The 16,504-nt window shown below is 43.2% G+C and overlaps 11 non-coding genes across 11 annotated transcripts; all 11 read left to right on the forward strand.

Annotated features, from left to right (window-relative positions):
- The first annotated feature begins 3,300 nt into the window (after positions 1-3,300).
- trnak-cuu (transfer RNA lysine (anticodon CUU)) lies at positions 3,301-3,373 on the forward strand. Its single transcript has one exon. It is a non-coding gene; the product is annotated as a tRNA-Lys (tRNA).
- A 412-nt stretch (positions 3,374-3,785) lies between these two features.
- On the forward strand, positions 3,786-3,859 carry trnan-guu (transfer RNA asparagine (anticodon GUU)). The gene has a single exon. It is a non-coding gene; the product is annotated as a tRNA-Asn (tRNA).
- A 169-nt stretch (positions 3,860-4,028) lies between these two features.
- On the forward strand, positions 4,029-4,101 carry trnan-guu (transfer RNA asparagine (anticodon GUU)). Its single transcript has one exon. It is a non-coding gene; the product is annotated as a tRNA-Asn (tRNA).
- Positions 4,102-4,942: 841 nt separating this feature from the next.
- On the forward strand, positions 4,943-5,016 carry trnan-guu (transfer RNA asparagine (anticodon GUU)). The gene has a single exon. It is a non-coding gene; the product is annotated as a tRNA-Asn (tRNA).
- Positions 5,017-5,185: 169 nt separating this feature from the next.
- Positions 5,186-5,258, forward strand: trnak-cuu (transfer RNA lysine (anticodon CUU)). The gene has a single exon. It is a non-coding gene; the product is annotated as a tRNA-Lys (tRNA).
- A 350-nt stretch (positions 5,259-5,608) lies between these two features.
- trnar-ccu (transfer RNA arginine (anticodon CCU)) lies at positions 5,609-5,681 on the forward strand. The gene has a single exon. It is a non-coding gene; the product is annotated as a tRNA-Arg (tRNA).
- A 5,510-nt stretch (positions 5,682-11,191) lies between these two features.
- On the forward strand, positions 11,192-11,265 carry trnan-guu (transfer RNA asparagine (anticodon GUU)). Its single transcript has one exon. It is a non-coding gene; the product is annotated as a tRNA-Asn (tRNA).
- A 169-nt stretch (positions 11,266-11,434) lies between these two features.
- Positions 11,435-11,507, forward strand: trnan-guu (transfer RNA asparagine (anticodon GUU)). Its single transcript has one exon. It is a non-coding gene; the product is annotated as a tRNA-Asn (tRNA).
- An 843-nt stretch (positions 11,508-12,350) lies between these two features.
- Positions 12,351-12,424, forward strand: trnan-guu (transfer RNA asparagine (anticodon GUU)). The gene has a single exon. It is a non-coding gene; the product is annotated as a tRNA-Asn (tRNA).
- Positions 12,425-12,593: 169 nt separating this feature from the next.
- trnak-cuu (transfer RNA lysine (anticodon CUU)) lies at positions 12,594-12,666 on the forward strand. The gene has a single exon. It is a non-coding gene; the product is annotated as a tRNA-Lys (tRNA).
- A 1,082-nt stretch (positions 12,667-13,748) lies between these two features.
- trnak-cuu (transfer RNA lysine (anticodon CUU)) lies at positions 13,749-13,821 on the forward strand. Its single transcript has one exon. It is a non-coding gene; the product is annotated as a tRNA-Lys (tRNA).
- Positions 13,822-16,504: the final 2,683 nt, after the last annotated feature.

Raw genomic sequence — 16,504 nt, forward strand, 5'->3', positions numbered from 1 at the left:
GAAGTAATGTATAATAACTGCATTAAAATGTTTGTAGTAAAACTGTACAGTGTGCTTGGTCGGCTAACATTAATCTTAACAAACAACGTCATATAACATCTATAACAATCATATAATAATTGTCTTGTTGTAATTAATGTTACTGCAATGGTTATTCATTTAAACCAACTTGTTATAAAAATACTTACTTTGTAATTGTTGTCCGAATTAATCCACAACGAAATCTGTTAATACAGTACAAATCATGAATGTTATAAGGGCTCTGATTGGCCATAGCGTTCATTGTAACTCGGAACATGATTGGCTGCCGTAACCAAGAATAGGGTGAATCTTGGTTCCAGCTCGGGACAAGATTGGCCAGCGTAACCAAGAATTAAAAAAAATCTTGGTTCCAACTCGGACCATGATTGGCCGGTGTAACCAAGAATAACCACGAATTACAGGTGGCAGTATCCGCCACTGGCCCAGTTTGCGTCAGCAGTGCTCATTAGCATGCTGCTTGGAAAGAGGACACGGCTCGGTCAACATGCAGTTCCTTCAACGCTTGCTGTGCTTTCTTGTCATGGCAAGTTGTGGTGTCGATAGGATGCTCTAACACAGAGCATGTGACAGTCCCTCCCAAGAAGAACTGTGATCCAGGCTCTGAGACTTTCTCTTCTCCAGAAGGAGGTTGCAAATGTTAGAGTTATTTTTGTCAGAGCAGCTGCAGCACACCTGGGTGGAAGCCCACAGCTAGGCTTGATGGTCTAGCCTGGTGGTCTAGTAATTAGGATTCGGCGCTCTCACGGCCGTGGTCCGAGTACGATTCCTGGTCAGGGAACTTCCTTTTCACCTCCATGGTGAACTTCGAGCAGTGGTGCCGATGATATCTTCGCAAAGGCAAGAAAGCGGCTCTGAGCACAAAAGTCATCCTTTGAGCTGGAGTCGAACCTGGGACCTAAGAATTGGTCCTACAGTCCTTCACTCTACCAGCTGAGTTATCAAAGTCTTATGTAGCAGTTCCACAACCACACCCTATAAGGTAGCTGCAGTCCGACCGCTGGCCAAAAAGGACAGGAGCAAAAGTACTTAAGCCTTCCCATACCGGGAGTCGAACCCGGGTCACCTGGGTGAAAATCAGGAATCCTGACTGCTAGACCATATGGAAAAAGCCACTTTTGAAACCCAGTCTTGGCACAAACTCCAGTTCTTTCTGATTGCTGGCACGACCCTGCTCCGCTTGAACAAGTGCCACTCATACACTTAAGCATTCTCTCATACACAGTTTCTTGGTTTCCATAACCGAGAATCTTCTGATCCATAGTCATAAGCGCTAACCTTTGTGCCACTCTGTTCAGCACCTTGTTAGCACATTGCTTGAAGCAAGGACAAGGCTCTGTCAACCCGGAGTTCCTTCACCACACATTCTGCTTTGTTTTTTATGGCAAGAGGTTGTGTGGATGGGATGCTCTTACAGGATTCCTGACAGTCCCTCCATAGAAGATCTGAGATTCAGGGTCGGAGACTCTCTCCTCTCCAAGAGGAGGTTAAAAGTCTTTTGTGTCTCTGTGTCAGAGCACTTAGGTGTTGCTGCAGCTCAGAGACCTACAAGTGGAGGAGATTACACTGCAAGTTGGCTGGATGGCCTCTAAGGGGTTGGCAGTTATGCCACACGTAGGCTGGGTTTGCGATTGATGTAGCTGTAGTAGACATTCATAAAAATAAAAAGAATTAAAACTGGTTACTCTGAGGTTGTGTTTAGGGTTGGGGTAGGTGTAAAATTGAATAAAACGTAGCGGTTTACTGTGAGGTTGGGCCTAGGGCTGGGGTAGGTGTGATTTTAATAAACTGCAATAGGTTGTATTCTGTGCCATGTACAAGACATTGAATCAATGAAACCCTCATGGAGGTTTGTTACTGTGAGGTTGGGTTAAGAGTTGGGGTAGGTTGGGTTGTAAAATAGAAATCAGTTTTTATTATTTTTGTCTCTTTCTTTTAATCAAACAATTGTTTGTATTGGTCATGTAAGGGTCATATATTAACTGAACTTCTAATGTTGTGGGTGAGTGCTGTGCATACTAATTAGCATTTTTGCAGAAGTAGATAGATGCGGGTCCAAAATTAAATTCAGCTCTGCAAAAACTTCCTGTCTGAAGAGAGGTGTTAAAACTGAACACAGAACACAGAAAGATGTATACTTTGTTGTTGGGCAGAGAATTCATAGAAAAAGAGGAAGTATGTCGAAGGGGCGGCCAATGGAGGACTGAACAAAGACTGACAAGTGACGTTACACCAAAACTCCACCTGTTAAGATCAGTTGTGTATATATGCTGAAGTCAGGAAATGTATGTTAGTTGCGAACCTCTTGAATGTAATTCTTTTATTGCATTGGGGTATTGTAACTCAGAGCTCTGTCATCGAATTATTCATTTATATCTAATAAATTACTAATATTTTTAGCATTGAAGAAATGCAAGATATTCCAACAGTAAAGCATGAGACTCTTAATCTCAGAGTCCTGGGTTCGAGCCCAACGTTGGGCGTTTCTGTTACTTTTCTCTCTCTCTTTCAGCAAACTTACATTAGGGTTCTTATAGTAGACCATTTGAAACAAAGTTCCGCCTTTCTACAACTGTAGGTGATCTTTCACTAAGTCTCTGTGGCACAATAAGTTAGCGCGTTTGGCTGTTAACTGAAAGGTTGGTGGTTCAAGCCCACCTAGGGACGAGTTAGGCTTTATGCTGCCTTGCAACTGCTAACACATGCACTGGGCATATATCCTGGGCCACATTCTGTCCTGTGTTACAAGATGAAATCAGGATTTTGCAGAAGATTGTCACGGGTAGGGAAGGTATTACTGTAAACGGTGTCTAGCTCTGAAAATTGGCTCCTCATTAGCTTGGCTAGTTCAGTCGGTAAAGCATGAGACCCTTAATCTCAGGGTCGTGGGTTCGAGCCCCACGTTGGGTGTTTCTGTTGCCTCTCTCTCTCTCTCAGCAAACTTTCATTAGGATTCATATAGCAGACCCTTTGAAACAAAGTTCCGCCTTTCTACCACTGTGGGTGACCTCTTACTAAGTCTCTGTGGCGCAATCGGTTAGCGCGTACGGCTGTTAACTGGATGGTTGGTGGTTCAAGCCCACCCAGGGACGAATTAGGCATTTTGCTGCCTTGCAACTGCTAACACGTGCACTGGGCATATATCCTGGGCCACATTCTGTCCAGCGTTACAAGATAAAATCAGGATTTAGCAGAAGATTGTCACAGGTAGGGAAGGTATTGCTGAAAACGGTGTCTAGCTCTTGAAAAAGGTTCTTATCAGCCCGGCTAGCTCAGTCGGTAGAGCATGAGACTCTTAATCTCAGGGTCGTGGGTTCGAGCCCCACGTTGGGCGTTTCTGTTACTTTTCTCTCTCTTTCTCAGCAAACTTTCATTAGGGTTCATATAGCAGACCTTTTGAAACAAAGTTCCGCCTTTCTACTACTGCTAAACCGTGCACTGGACATAGATCCTGGGCCACATTCTGTCCAGCGTTACAAGATGAAATCTGGATTTAGCAGAAGATTGTCACGGGTAGGCGAGGTAATACTGAAAACGGTGTCTAGCTCTTGAAAACGCTTTTCATCCGCCCGGCTAGGTCAGTTGGTAGAACATGAGACTCTTAATCTCTGGGTCGTGGGTTAGATCCCCACGTTGGGCGTTTCTGTTGCCTCTCTCTCTCTCAGCAAACTTTCATAAGGGTTCATATAGCAGACCATTTGAAACAAAGTTCCGCCTTTCTACCACTGTAGGTAACCTTTTACTAAGTCTCTGTGGCGCAATCGGTTAGCGCGTTCGGCTGTTAACTGAAAGGTTGGTGGTTCAAGCCCACCCAGGGACGAATTAGGCATTTTGCTGCCTTGCAACTGCTAACACGTGCACTGGGCATATATCCTGGGCCACATTCTGTCCAGCGTTACAAGATAAAATCAGGATTTAGCAGAAGATTGTCACAGGTAGGGAAGGTATTGCTGAAAACGGTGTCTAGCTCTTGAAAAAGCTTCTTATCAGCCCGGCTAGCTCAGTCGGTAGAGCATGAGACTGTTAATCTCAGGATCGTGGGTTTGAGCCCCACGTTGGGCGTTTCTGTTACTTTTCTCTCTCTCTCTCTCTCAGCAAACTTACATTAGGGTTCATATAGCAGACCTTTTGAGACAAAGTTACGCCTTTCTACCACTGTAGGTGACGTGTCACTAAGTCTCTGTGGTGCAATTGGTTAGCGAGTTTGGCTGTCAACTGAAAGGTTGGAGGTTCAAGCCCACCTAGTGACGAATTAGGCATTTTGCTGCCTTGCAACTGCTAACACGTGCACTGGGCATATATCCTGGGCCACATTCTGTCCAGCGTTACAAGATGAAATCATGATTTAGCAGAAGATTTTCACGGGTAGGGAAGGTATCGCTAAAAACGGTGTCTAGCTCCTGAGACGCTTATTATCAGCCTAGCTAGCTCAGTCGGTAGAGCATGAGACTCTTTATCTCAGGGTCGTGGGTTCGAGCCCCAGCTTGGGCGTTTCTGTTACTTTTCTCTCTCTTTCTCAGCAAACTTTCATTAGGGTTCATATAGCAGACCTTTTGAAACAAAGTTCCGCCTTTCTACTACTGCTAAACCGTGCACTGGACATAGATCCTGGGCCACATTCTGTCCAGCGTTACAAGATAAAATCAGGATTTAGCAGAAGATTGTCACGGGTAGGCGAGGTAATACTGAAAACGGTGTCTAGCACTTGAAAAAGCTTTTCATCCGCCCGGCTAGGTCAGTCGGTAGAACATGAGACTCTTAATCTCTGGGTCGTGGGTTAGATCCCCACGTTGGGCGTTTCTGTTGCCTCTCTCTCTCTCAGCAAACTTTCATAAGGGTTCATATAGCAGACCATTTGAAACAAAGTTCCGCCTTTCTACCACTGTAGGTAACCTTTTACTAAGTCTCTGTGGCGCAATCGGTTAGCGCGTTCGGCTGTTAACTGAAAGGTTGGTGGTTCAAGCCCACCCAGGGACGAATTAGGCATTTTGCTGCCTTGCAACTGCTAACACGTGCACTGGGCATATATCCTGGGCCACATTCTGTCCAGCGTTACAAGATGAAATCATGATTTAGCAGAAGATTGTCACAGGTAGGGAAGGTATTGCTGAAAACGGTGTCTAGCTCTTGAAAAGGCTTCTTATCAGCCCGGCTAGCTCAGTCGGTAGAGCATGAGACTCTTAATCTCAGGATCGTGGGTTTGAGCCCCACGTTGGGCGTTTCTGTTACTTTTCTCTCTCTCTCAGCAAACTTACATTAGGGTTCATATAGCAGACCTTTTGAGACAAAGTTACGCCTTTCTACCACTGTAGGTGATGTGTAACTAAGTCTCTGTGGTGCAATTGGTTAGCGAGTTTGGCTGTCAACTGAAAGGTTGGAGGTTCAAGCCCACCTAGGGACGAATTAGGCATTTTGCTGCCTTGCAACTGCTAACACGTGCACTGGGCATATATCCTGGGCCACATTCTGTCCAGCGTTACAAGATGAAATAATGATTTAGCAGAAGATTGTCACGGGTAGGGAAGGTATCGCTAAAAACGGCGTCTAGCTCCTGAGATGCTTAATATCAGCCTAGCTAGCTCAGTCAGTAGAGCATGAGACTCCTAATCTCAGGGTCGTGGGTTCGAGCCCCAGCTTGGGCGCTTCTGTTACTTTTCTCTCTCTTTCTCAGCAAACTTTCATTAGGGTTCATATAGCAGACCTTTTGAAACAAAGTTCCGCCTTTCTACTACTGCTAAACCGTGCACTGGACATAGATCCTGGGCCACATTCTGTCCAGCGTTACAAGATAAAATCAGGATTTAGCAGAAGATTGTCACGGGTAGGCGAGGTAATACTGAAAACGGTGTCTAGCTCTTGAAAAAGCTTTTCATCCGCCCGGCTAGGTTAGTCGGTAGAACATGAGACTCTTAATCTCTGGGTCGTGGGTTAGATCCCCACGTTGGGCGTTTCTGTTGCCTCTCTCTCTCTCAGCAAACTTTCATAAGGGTTCATATAGCAGACCATTTGAAACAAAGTTCCGCCTTTCTACCACTGTAGGTGTTGGGATAAATTGCAGATCGTCTGTGTGTTTCCTCAGTAAGCTGGAGCTCCAGGAAGGCAACAACAACTGAGAGATGTGAATCCAACAGTTTATTGCTCTCTTCTAAAGAAGTCTGGGGTATTCCCAGCTTTTATACATCATACTCAGGGTTACATGGGTTATGAATACGTGCAAATATTCAGCTCAGTTAGGCAGAACAATTTTATCCAGTGCTCAAGAATGTCAAGGCGCAACGTCAAGGCGTCTAGTACAGGGACAACTTACAATAAGATAAGACACAGTTACAAAACAGAATATTTGGAGAGTGACTACATGGATATTTCTTTCAATCCCCTCTTCCAGGCTCTGTTTTTACAAGAGCCTGGATCATACCATATTCTCATAAACTCTATTTGTTAAATGGTTACCCTCAGTTCCATTCATAGCTAAATGTTCATACCCTTTACCTAAGGCATTAACCATCCTATACATTCGTTCCATAAAACATCTCAGAAGACATGGACCAAAAATACATACACATAAGAAAATAATAAGTACCGGTACTACCATTGAGACATATGGAGCCAATGATCCAAACAGGCTTTCTAAAAATCCCAATCCCCAATTATAATTTCTTTCCTTCATCTCATCCTCGTACACCTGTGATGATATCCTTTTCATCGCCTTTACAGCTTGTCCTACTCGTCCAAGATCCTCATCATCCGCGGGAACGTAAGTGCAGCATTGGCTCTCTCCGACCAGGGAGCAGACCCCGCCCCTTTCCGCTAAGAGCATGTCCAGAGCCAGTCTGTTTTGCATAGTCATTAGTCTCAGAGCTCTCATCTCCTCTCTTAGTCCAGAAATGGCATCCGTGGTACTGTTAATAAAAGAGGCCAGTCTATAATGCATGATCTCTTGCTGTTTTAAGGCATCTGCTACGCCAAAACTGGGAATCATAGCCTCCCAGAATCTAGTCCAGTGTGATCTCATACGGTGTTCGTCGGGTACGTTGTCCTGGAGAACTGACCTCCGTTCCCTTCCGGATTGTCTGGCAAGATGCATGACAGTGACCATGTGTTGTAATTGGATCACAGTACAAAGACCAGTCCAATTGGTGGGGTAAGTGTTGAAGATGGTTTCTCCCCCACAATACCAGTACCAGTCATCGGCCAGGACCGCATCCTGTCTCGGCCAAGTGGGGACACAGGTTACATTGCTGCGTTGACAGTATGTGTTGTTCAGGTTGTAACATGCCGTGACAGCTGTCTCATTTGTGATATTAGCACATTTAAGTTTGTTCAGTTCACAGGTGCCTGGGATGTAACGTGGACAAACACTTAGTAGAGAACTATATTTTTTATTCTTTCGCCACGGTAAATATACCCCTGAAAATCGATCCCTTTCGCCAATTATTATATTACTATCTTTAGCTCTTAAGGTGGATACATTACCTCCATTTGTCCCATAAAAGCAAAAAGAAAAAGTGAACCCCTGTGGTTTCGTCAACAAAATATTCAAACCCATAGTTCTAGGTGTAGGTATTACAACAGAATGATTCTTTCTGCTAGTTGATTTGCAAAGAGGCTCCCATGTTTTCTTGTTAGAAACACATGTGGGGCGCCACTCATAAATATCTCCCAAAGCATTTGTACAAAAAGCAAGTTTAGTACATGTAAAAGGCAAAGGTTTCAAGGATATAGTCACAGCAGAGGAGAACACTTCTTGGCAGACAACACATGACTCATTGGTTGTCTGTCGTGCAGTCCAGTTAGCATACTGCCAGAATAAGTTGTGTACTTCAGTGTGGGCCTGTGTCAGTCCCAGTAGGGTTATCAGTAGAAGTAGTCTGCAAAACAAAAACTATTAATATCATATCATAGACATTTACTTCAATGGTTTCACTCTGGTGCCATGGATCCACTGTGGAAAAAGATCAGTTAATACAGCAGTGCGTGTAACAGCCAGAACCTCAGCTGGCCCTTCGTATTTGGGGTCAGTTAAATCTTTCTGGGGTTTTATATCTTTTATTAGCACCTTGTCCCCTATCTGGAAAGGGTGTGCTGCCTCAAGTGGAATTTCAGGGTGTTTCTTTGTTACCCTTTCCCAATACTGATTAAGTTTCTGAATTAGGGCCGCTGAGAATTCTGACATGTGGTTAGAAAGCTCAATACCCACTCCCATAATTCCCCCTTGCCATGGGATAGGGAAAGGTCTTCCCATGACCACCTCATATGGTGATAAAGAATCCAAATTTGCTTGTGGTGTCATTCTCAAATCTGCTAGTACTATTGGTAAAATTTTTACCCAATCTTTATGACCGTGTTGTCTTAAGGCCTTCTTTATCTTTCCTTTCAAGGTTCTGTTAGTTCGCTCCACAAATCCAGATGATTGTGGATGATAGGGTATGTGGAAACGGCAATTTATATTTAATTCAGTTGCCAATTGTTGCGTTACCTTTGATGTAAAAGGTGTTCCTTTATCTGAATCGATACTTTGTGGGATCCCATATCTAGGTATAATTTCAGAGATCAATTTCTGTGTTACCACCTTTGCATTTTCCCTTGAGCAGGGAAAAGCTTCTACCCATTTTGAAAATTTATCCACGCAAACCAGTAGATACTTAAACTGGTCCCCTCTTGGGCATATGCGTGAAATCTACTTGCCATTCAGAAAAAGGTGTGATTGGTCTTGGTAAATGTTGGTGCTGTGCCACAGGCTTTGATACATTATATTGAGCGCATATAAGGCATTTGTCAAGTATGTTATTAATGGTGGTTTCTAGTTTTGGGACACAAAACAAAGATCGCATCGTTTCATGTACCCTTCTTCGTCCACGATGAGTGACACCATGAAATTCGTGAACGAGGAATGACAGTGCCACATGTGGGAGACATAGGCGACCAGTCTTGTCGTGCCATAGACCCATCTTTTCATCAAACGTGGAAGAAAAGGCGTCCCAGAAGGACTTATCCTCGTCAGTGGCTGATGCTTGTAACATAGCCAAATCAATGTCAGGGAGCATCCCCGAAGCCGAGGTTGTAGACAACAAGGAAACGTGCATAGAGTCCTCAGGTAAAGGCTGTTGTGCTGCTATTAGCATGTCGGTCAGCCAAAGCGTTTCCTTTGGCTTCATCAGTGTGTTCCTTCGAATGGCCCTGAGTTTTAACAATGGCCAGTTGCGAGGGAAGATGGCAAGCCGTTATTAAATCAGTTATGAGGGTATGGCTGCGCACCCCCCATTTGTTGGAGGGCGACATTCAAAGTTTGATCGAACAGACCATCGCCAGTCATCGTTCGAAGCCTTTGCTTGAGCTGTTCTGGAGTCATTTGAGATTGATCAGATAATTGAAATTAAAGTATCTTCTGAACATCTGGAGTACAGTTACTAATAAAGTGGAAATAAACAGTGGTTGTGGCTGCCTTTTAGGGAGATCAAATCCTCCCAGATGTATCCAAGCATTGGAAAAACGCTGGAGGAAGGCAGAAACTGTCTCTTTCTTTTCCTGCTTACAGCTGGTCACGTGTGACAAGTCTCTATGAGCACAACGAGTGTCCACAAGGTAAGCAGTAAGCTGTCGCTTCAGGATATCTATAGCACCCTGTTCGTCCCGCCAGTAAAAGTACGGTACATCTTTTGTGTATTCTTGTTCCTCATAATCCCCTTCTTTAATTTTTACTCTACGTATCATTTGCTGGGGTTGTAGTTTAACCTCATCATTTTTAGAGCACAAGCAAGGAACAGCATCAATGAGGGCTGTCTCATCATATTGAGACCCCATTTTGTTCATCAATATAAATTTATAATCAGCTCCTGTAAGCTGTGCATTTCTAGAGACACGTATCATAGTTTCTACAAATTCTACTGGCCTGCTCATATCAGGAAGCAGTGAAATGACATCCTTGAGCTGTGTTGCGGAGGGAGGGGTTACTTCAGCATGTCCCCCTTTCTTTGAGACCCATAGGAAAGCCTGATTATCCCCTTGGTCTGGTTTCTCTGTGTGAAGCCCCTCTAATTCTTGTACAGGATACAGAGGCATCCTCTGATGTGCCTTTGCTTGCCCCTCATCAGGAATGGGGGAGGAGAGGGTAGGAGTAGGAACAGTAACTGTAACTGAGGGAACAGTAACAACAGGGGCTGGAGGCACTTTGGGTGTCTCCTTTCTTTTTACCTCAATCTTTGATGCTGAGCCTGTAAGAGGCTTCGGAATTAATTTCTTTACCTCTTTTGGTAGGTTAATATTTTGTTTATCATTCCACACACTCATCATCTTCATCCAGATTTCATAACCCTTTCTCATATAATCATGGTCCCATTCGGGATCTCCTTCACTTTCATAAATTAATTTGTGAGCCCGTTTTAGCACATGGGGGTCAAATGACCCACCTCTAGGGTAGGGACGCATCGCTTGTGCCTCAGTCCACCCTGCTAGATTATCTAACCATGGATTAGTGTAATATCCCCACCCACATCGATACATCCAATCTTTAGGGCCTTCCCTTATCTCAGGCTTGGGGTATGAACCATCCATGTTAGTAAATACTTACTAGAAAACACACAGAATGATCGTTTTACTTTTGTATAGCGCGCTCTTCTTGGCTTTTCAGGGAAAATCCCAGCCAAGGATTACTCAGTTCAGTAATGAAGCTTATCAGGCAGTCAAACCAAATTCATGTCTTGCCAGCTTCCTGAACACTCAGTTCAGTGATGAAACTAATCAGGTAGTCAAAGCCAAATTCATGTCTTACCTGATCAGCTTCATCACGTCGGGGGTCACCAAGTTGTTGGGATAAATTGCAGATCGTCTGTGTGTTTCCTCAGTAAGCTGGAGCTCCAGGAAGGCAACAACAACTGAGAGATGTGAATCCAACAGTTTATTGCTCTCTTCTAAAGAAGTCTGGGGTATTCCCAGCTTTTATACATCATACTCAGGGTTACATGGGTTATGAATACGTGCAAATATTCAGCTCAGTTAGGCAGAACAATTTTATCCAGTGCTCAAGAATGTCAAGGCGCAACGTCAAGGCGTCTAGTACAGGGACAACTTACAATAAGATAAGACACAGTTACAAAACAGAATATTTGGAGAGTGACTACATGGATATTTCTTTCAGTAGGTAACCTTTTACTAAGTCTCTGTGGCGCAATCGGTTAGCGCGTTCGGCTGTTAACTGAAAGGTTGGTGGTTCAAGCCCACCCAGGGACGAATTAGGCATTTTGCTGCCTTGCAACTGCTAACACGTGCACTGGGCATATATCCTGGGCCACATTCTGTCCAGCGTTACAAGATAAAATCAGGATTTAGCAGAAGATTGTCACAGGTAGGGAAGGTATTGCTGAAAACGGTGTCTAGCTCTTGAAAAAGCTTCTTATCAGCCCGGCTAGCTCAGTCGGTAGAGCATGAGACTGTTAATCTCAGGATCGTGGGTTTGAGCCCCACGTTGGGCGTTTCTGTTACTTTTCTCTCTCTCTCTCTCTCTGCAAACTTACATTAGGGTTCATATAGCAGACCTTTTGAGACAAAGTTACGCCTTTCTACCACTGTAGGTGACGTGTCACTAAGTCTCTGTGGTGCAATTGGTTAGCGAGTTTGGCTGTCAACTGAAAGGTTGGAGGTTCAAGCCCACCTAGTGACGAATTAGGCATTTTGCTGCCTTGCAACTGCTAACACGTGCACTGGGCATATATCCTGGGCCACATTCTGTCCAGCGTTACAAGATGAAATCATGATTTAGCAGAAGATTTTCACGGGTAGGGAAGGTATCGCTAAAAACGGTGTCTAGCTCCTGAGACACTTATTATCAGCCTAGCTAGCTCAGTCGGTAGAGCATGAGACTCTTTATCTCAGGGTCGTGGGTTCGAGCCCCAGCTTGGGCGTTTCTGTTACTTTTCTCTCTCTTTCTCAGCAAACTTTCATTAGGGTTCATATAGCAGACCTTTTGAAACAAAGTTCCGCCTTTCTACTACTGCTAAACCGTGCACTGGACATAGATCCTGGGCCACATTCTGTCCAGCGTTACAAGATAAAATCAGGATTTAGCAGAAGATTGTCATGGGTAGGCGAGGTAATACTGAAAACGGTGTCTAGCTCTTGAAAAAGCTTTTCATCAGCCCGGCTAGGTCAGTCGGTAGAACATGAGACTCTTAATCTCAGGGTCGTGGGTTAGATCCCCACGTTGGGCGTTTCTGTTGCCTCTCTCTCTCTCTCAGCAAACTTTCATAAGGGTTCATATAGCAGACCATTTGAAACAAAGTTCCGCCTTTCTACCACTGTAGGTAGCCTTTTACTAAGTCTCTGTGGCGCAATCGGTTAGCGCGTTCGGCTGTTAACTGAAAGGTTGGTGGTTCAAGCCCACCCAGGGACGAATTAGGCATTTTGCTGCCTTGCAACTGCTAACACGTGCACTGGGCATATATCCTGGGCCACATTCTGTCCAGCGTTACAAGATAAAATCAGGATTTAGCAGAAGATTGTCACAGGTAGGGAAGGTATTGCTGAAAACGGTGTCTAGCTCTTGAAAAAGCTTCTTATCAGCCCGGCTAGCTCAGTCGGTAGAGCATGAGACTCTTAATCTCAGGATCGTGGGTTTGAGCCCCACGTTGGGCGTTTCTGTTACTTTTCTCTCTCTCTCTCAGCAAACTTACATTAGGGTTCATATAGCAGACCTTTTGAGACAAAGTTCCGCCTTTCTACCACTGTAGGTGACGTGTCACTAAGTCTCTGTGGTGCAATTGGTTAACGAGTTTGGCTGTCAACTGAAAGGTTGGAGGTTCAAGCCCACCTAGGGATGAATTAGGCATTTTGCTGCCTTGCAACTGCTAACACGTGCACTGGGCATATATCCTGGGCCACATTCTGTCCAGCGTTACAAGATGAAATCATGATTTAGCAGAAGATTGTCACGGGTAGGGAAGGTATCGCTAAAAACGGTGTCTAGCTCCTGAAACGCTTATTATCAGCCTAGCTAGCTCAGTCGGTAGAGCATGAGACTCTTTATCTCAGGGTCGTGGGTTCGAGCCCCAGCTTGGGCGTTTCTGTTACTTTTCTCTCTTTTTCTCAGCAAACTTTCATTAGGGTTCATATAGCAGACCTTTTGAAACAAAGTTCCGCCTTTCTACTACTGCTAAACCGTGCACTGGACATAGATCCTGGGCCACATTCTGTCCAGCGTTACAAGATAAAATCAGGATTTAGCAGAAGATTGTCACGGGTAGGCGAGGTAATACTGAAAACGGTGTCTAGCTCTTGAAAAAGCTTTTCATCAGCCCGGCTAGGTCAGTCGGTAGAACATGAGACTCTTAATCTCAGGGTCGTGGGTTAGATCCCCACGTTGGGCGTTTCTGTTGCCTCTCTCTCTCTCTCAGCAAACTTTCATAAGGGTTCATATAGCAGACCATTTGAAACAAAGTTCCGCCTTTCTACCACTGTAGGTGACCTTTTACTAAGTCTCTGTGGCGCAATCGGTTAGCGCGTACGGCTGTTAACTGAACGGTTGGTGGTTCAAGCCCACCCAGGGACGAATTAGGCATTTTGCTGCCTTGCAACTGCTAACACGTGCACTGGGCATATATCCTGGGCCACATTCTGTCCAGCGTTACAAGATAAAATCAGGATTTAGCAGAAGATTGTCACAGGTAGGGAAGGTATTGCTGAAAACGGTGTCTAGCTCTTGAAAAAGGTTCTTATCAGCCCGGCTAGCTCAGTCGGTAGAGCATGAGACTCTTAATCTCAGGGTCGTGGGTTCGAGCCCCACGTTGGGTGTTTCTGTTACTTTTCTCTCTCTTTCTCAGCAAACTTTCATTAGGGTTCATATAGCAGACCTTTTGAAACAAAGTTCCGCCTTTCTACTACTGCTAAACCGTGCACTGGACATAGATCCTGGGCCACATTCTGTCCAGCGTTACAAGATGAAATCAGGATTTAGCAGAAGATTGTCATGGGTAGACGAGGTAATACTGAAAACGGTGTCTAGCTCTTGAAAAAGCTTTTCATCCGCCCGGCTAGGTCAGTCGGTAGAACATGAGATTCTTAATCTCTGGGTCGTGGGTTAGATCCCCACGTTGGGCGTTTCTGTTGCCTCTCTCAGCAAACTTACATTAGGGTTCATATAGCAGACCTTTTGAAACAAAGTTCCGCCTTTCTACCTCTGTAGGTGACATGTCTCTAAGTCTCTGTGGTGAAACCGATTAGCGCGTTCGGCTGTTAACTGAAAGGTTGGTGGTTCAAGCCCACCCAGGAATGAATTAGGCATTTTGCTGCCTTGCAACTTCTAACATGTGTACTGGGCATATATCCAGGGCCAAATTCTGTCCAGCGTTACAAGATGAAATCAGGATTTAGCAGAAGATTGTCATGGGTAGGGAAGATATTACAGTAAACGGTGTCTAACTCTTTAAGTGGCACTTCATCAGCTAGGCTAGCTCAGTCGGTACAGCATGAGACTCTTAATCTCAGGTCATGGGTTTGAGCCCCACGTTGGGCGTTTCTGATGCCAATCTCTTTCTCTCAGCAAACTTTCATAAGGGTTCATATAGCAGACCTTTTGAAACAAAGTTCTGTCTTTCTACCACTGTAGGTGATCTTTTACTAAGTCTCTGTGGCGCAATCGGTTAGCGCGTTTCGCTACTAACTGAAACGTTGCTCGTTCAAGCCCACCCATGGACGAATTAGGCATTTTGCTGCCTTGCAACTGCTAACACGTGCACTAGGCATATATCCTGGGCCACATTCTGTCCAGCGTTACAAGATGAAATCAGAATTTAGCAGAAGATTGTCACGGGTAGGGAAGGTATTACTGAAAACGGTGTCTAGCTCTTGAAAGGGCTTTGCATCAGCCCGGCTAGCTCAGTCGGTACAGCATGAGACCCTTAATGCACCGTGAGTTAACATGAACGCACAATGAACAACTGTATTTTCATTAACTAACATTAACTAACATGAACAAATACTGTAGTAAATGTATTGTTCATTGTTCATGTTAGTAAATGGATTAGGAAACATTAACTAATGAACCTTATTGTAAAGTGTGACCAATTACTCTATATATATATATATATATATATATATATATATATATATATATATATATATATATATATATATATATATATATAGGTTAGAACAGAGAATGTGTTAGGTTTAGGTTTACATGGTTATGTAAATAAGTTTTTTTTTGAACAATCTTTTTATTGAGATGTAATACAAATATGACAGTGTAACATCACAATCATATTTTACATCTTTTTTTTCAATTTAGAGGAAAAAATACAACAATAAAATAAATAATAAATAATAAAAAGCATACAACAACAAAAAAAAGCATATAAAAGAAATAAAAAGGAAATGAGAAAAAAAAGGGGTGGGGCGCACAGGGTGTTTGAGTTAGTAACAGATTATCCTAGATACAACAATTGGAAGAAGTTGTTGAAAATACAAATAATCTATAGAAGGCATGAACCAGATCATCAGATGGTTTGTTTAAATAATTCTTTGGAAATAGGGGGAATATTTAGATATGCTTAGTCAATGTCAGTTTATTTCGTCTTTTCCTGTTCCATTTATTAAATTTCTGAAATTTGAATTTGAAATAACATATATAAAGGGTGCCCACATTTTCTCAAAAACAGTAAGTTTGCCTTTTAACATGTATGAAATCTTTTCTATAGCTAAACAGAAGGACATATTATTGATCCACTGTACAATAGATGGCCTTTCCATTTTCCTCCAGTACAAAGCTATTAGACGTTTTGCTTGGGGTATACTTATATCGATAAGTTTACGGGTGCTGCTGTGGCAATCAATATTTTCATAAATAATTCCCAAAATAAACATTTCCGGTTTCATGGGCAGTTTTACAGATACCATTTCAAAAATGAAACTAGCCACCTCTTTCCAAAATTCCTGTACCTTTTGTAAGCTTTGCACCTTGATGAGAGGAAATATAGCTCCTTAACTGAAGGAATTTAAAGAAATGTTTTTTGGGAATATCAAATTGTGTTACAATTTCTGCAAAAGACATTAGATCGTTTTCTTTATATAAATCTTCAATTTTTTGCAGCCCTTTGTCAAACCACATTTTAAACCCTGGGTCAGATCTAGCTGGTTTAAAACACTTGTTTCCCCATATTGGAGTAAGGCATGATAAGGTATTGCACTGACCTACATACTTATTAACATCATACCAGACATTAATTGTATTAATTAGAATAGGGTTAGAAGATATAATATTTTTGTCTTTTCTGAGAGATTTAATGTCTGCTGAGTAAAGATAGAGATAAAAGGGTAATTTAGATTTTATAAAAGAGGATTCAATATCCATCCAAGGAGTAGAAGATTTAGAGGAGAAATAGTATAAAGTAGATCGTAACTGTGTTGCCCAGTAGTACCATTGTAGATTGGGAAAGTGGAGACCACCTTTATTATAAGGTAAGTATAAAAGTGATAA

Source organism: Danio rerio, chromosome 4, assembly GCF_049306965.1.
Source record: "Danio rerio strain Tuebingen ecotype United States chromosome 4, GRCz12tu, whole genome shotgun sequence".
NCBI classification, from domain to species: Eukaryota; Metazoa; Chordata; class Actinopteri; order Cypriniformes; family Danionidae; genus Danio; species Danio rerio.